We start from the raw sequence: 3898 nt of genomic DNA on the forward strand, positions 1-3898 counted from the left end.
AATAATAAACAGAATATAAGGCGGCTCGGCTGACCAAAAAATAATAAACAGGATAAAAGGCGGCTCGGCCGACCAATAAATAATAAACAGAATATAAGGCGGCTCGGCTGACCAAAAAATAATAAACAGGATAAAAGGCGGCTCGGCCGACCAATAAATAATAAACAGAATATAAGGCGGCTCGGCTGACCAAAAAATAATAAACAGGATAAAAGGCGGCTCGGCCGACCAATAAATAATAAACAGAATATAAGGCGGCTCGGCTGACCAAAAAATAATAAACAGGATAAAAGGCGGCTCGGCCGACCAATAAATAATAAACAGAATATAAGGCGGCTCGGCCGACTAATAAATAAATTAAATTAATAGTAAATAATATAGGCGGTATTCCGGCCATTATAACATAATATAAATAATAGTACATGCGGTATACCGACCATTATAGCAGGGTATATATGATACAATAAATTTTACCGAATTGCAGAACGATCATGCTGATAACGTGTTATAAAAAGAACTGAAATTTTATTGTATCGCGGGAATTTAAACAAAGCAAAATTTTATACCCATACGAAGAAGATAACACTGGAATAGAGAGAGATTTTATTATAAGGGAGAAGAGATTGTGTTTTTGAGATGGTGTGTTATAAACGATCGTATAGAAATCAAAAAGTGGAAGTTACTGTGTAAATAGTGACAGTGGACCCCATATTTGTTCACAAACTCAACAATTGAGGCGCTGCCATATTTGACGTTTGTAACATCAAATAAATATTTTGAAAACTAATTTTGTATTGTTTGTGGAAAAATGTGATTTTACGGACTTTGACCTGAAACTTAATTATGAATTTTAGTGAAAACATAGAATTAGCGGTTTTGGCGGAAAACGAGTTTTTCGATTTTGGCGCAAAAAAAAATTCTGGTTTGGCAGGAAAAATATTATTATTATTTTTTGGTTTTGGCGGGAAACGCGATCCTCCGGTTTTGGTGGAAAAAGGCGGTTTTCTGGTTTTGGTATAAAACGTGATTTTTCGGTTTTGACGGGAAAAACAATTTTTGGTTTCTGCGGAAACACACATTTTCGGTTTTGGTGGGAAACACACAATTTTCCGGTTTTAGCGGAAAACGCGGGTTTCTGGTTTTGGTGAGAAAACACAATTTTTTCGGTTTTCTTAGAAAAAACATATTTTTACATTTTGGTGAGAAAATAAAATTTTATGATTTTGATGGAAAACGCGAATTTCAATTTTGAAGGGAAAATGAGATTTTCTGGGGTCTACGGGAAAACGCAATTTTCCGATTAAAAATATTATATAATAATTATAATAATTAATTTTATTTATTTGTATATCTGTATTAAGGGTATTTAGGTATTTGGATTTTGAGATGAAAATGTAGCATCTAAACTCTATATTTTTTTAGCATCTCAAATATCCAGATATTCAAGATATTATATATTTTGTATGTAGATGTTGATGCAATAGTGTGCAAACAAACAAAATTTGAATATTAGCATCCAGATACAACGTCTCGATATAGAAACGAACAAGGCCTATTATTTCTATGTTTCCCCTATCCATTATTGAGTTGTCGATTTGTTAGGTCTAAGGGCAAGGAGATCATAGATCTGTGAGCTGAACAAAAATAAGGATTGATGTTTTGATTGTCTCCATTCATAGTTGAATTTAAGGCTTGTATTAAGGGTCTGACTTGTTGAAATGCATCCGTTGCGGGTGCGGTTGCGGGAGTTTGTGGATGTAGGTGGTTGCGGTTTCTAGTGTTATTAAGCGATATGTAACAATACATGGTTAGAAATTGGTGCGTATGATTGATTTGTGATTGGTTGATTATGAGATACTACAGCAGATTAATAATAAATTAGTCAATATAAATTACATAATAAAAATATCAAAAACATACTATTCTAATAAAATACAATAATTATTATATTAATAATAATATTCTATTTATTTTTAAAATTTTTAATTTAGATGAAAGTTATAATTTCACTAAAATTTGTTTTGAAGATTTATATTTAAACTTTTAAAAGAATATTATTTTTCTTTTATCTATGTATATATATATATATATATATAAACATTTAAAAGTTATAGCGATTATTCTTAGTTTAAAGCTTTATGACACTGTTTGTGAGTTTAAATTAAAATGTAAAATGTATATACAATTTTATTTATAATGTTTCCATTTTAAAATATTTTTTGAAAATATTTTTATATTTATTAATCCACCCGTAACCGAAAAACACTTGCGGGAACCAGATTTTGAATTTAAGAGGTTTGAAGCGATTTACATCACTTTGTGATTGTTGCAACAACCGCTACCAACCGTAAAACTGTGTTTGCGGGTTGTAGCGGGTAAACCAGTGATACCCTAAATGGATCACTTAGTGTATGATCCTATGTTTAATCTATTCATCGAAAAAGTGCTTTAGGTGGTTAGAAATACAATGATTGGGCGATTTGTTTTTGACCAACAAAAGTAGATGTTAAGGCAAATCGTGAAATTATCAATTATGATCATTAATGTTTATCATTTTTCTCTAATTCAAACGGAAGTGTAGATATTAAAATTGTTTGATAAAGGAAGCCACGAAAGTGGATCGATCTAGCTCTTTTAATTGAGTTCGAGATTTGTTTTGTTTGGTTCCTTGGATAGTTTTTTGACTCTTGATCGTTAGATTTCCAAACCACCGCCTTAGATCTAGCTCCATTTTTAATCTGAATTTAAATCATCTTTGTAATTCTGTTTTGTTACCATCAAACTTACTTTTTGTCTTAGCTCTATATTTTTCTCATAGAAATATCACAAAATTCCATCATGTGTTAACAGAATTAACACAAGATAAGAGCTATGTTCTTATTGACACAAACGAAAACAAAGACATAGTTCAGTAGAGATACGTTGATACGCAAGAAAGTAAAGAGAAGAAGAAAGTTTTAGCTTTGTCACCAATATTAAGAAGGTTTTGATTAATTCATAAATGAAAAAGAGAGAGGTGTTATAAATCATGGAGTGGATTGCCATTAACCAGGCCCGGTTCAAGATCGGCCCAATACCTAGAAGATGGAGAGATGGCCGAAGCCCTAGAGAGAGGAGAGAGAGAGAGCCGACTTCAGGAGAGAGAGAAGCGGCCACAAAGCTTGGAGAAAAGGAAACCCTTTCCTTTTCCTAGTAGATGTAATCTTTCAATTATTATGTATTAGTAGTTTTCCTAATCCTAGTGAGTTTAGGTTTTAGATACTTTCCATTTATCTTCATCTTGTAATCTTTATACAAAGGAAACCCCTTGATCATTAATAATAACACATAAATATTCAGTCTCTAAACTCTCTAATTACAACACGTTATATAGACTCCAAAACCCTGAGACAAAACCTAACCTAAAATCTGTCACACATAAACCCTAAATCAGGCGCAACTTAAAATCGATCTATCTCTCAAACCCTGAGGAACCAGACAATGAGCCACATATCATCTTGAAGCTCTTGACGAGACGAATCCATCAGCGCAAACCGTTTGTCGATCCGATCTTAGACGCGCTCTCAATCGCAGGAACAATACGCGGTGCCGTCTTGGTCTTTTGGAACTCTAATCCCGAAGAACCCTAAATTGTTCTTGCTTGTGTTCCGGCTTGCAAACTCCGATCAAGCTCAACTCCGATCAAGCTCAGCTTCAGACGTTCTCTGTCCGTGATCAACGTCCTCAGCCTCAGCTCAGCTTGCGTCCAGCTCAGACCAAATCCCCGACCAGACGCAACCGTCCGCGAGAAGAAACAAGCTCGCGAGCTCAGACCAAATCCCCGACCAGGCGCAACTGTCCGCGAGAAGAAGCAAGCTCGCGATAGCCCTCGGCAACGCGACCCGATAGGAGCCATCCC

Source organism: Brassica oleracea, chromosome C2 (assembly GCF_000695525.1).
Source record: "Brassica oleracea var. oleracea cultivar TO1000 chromosome C2, BOL, whole genome shotgun sequence".
NCBI lineage: Eukaryota > Viridiplantae > Streptophyta > Magnoliopsida > Brassicales > Brassicaceae > Brassica > Brassica oleracea.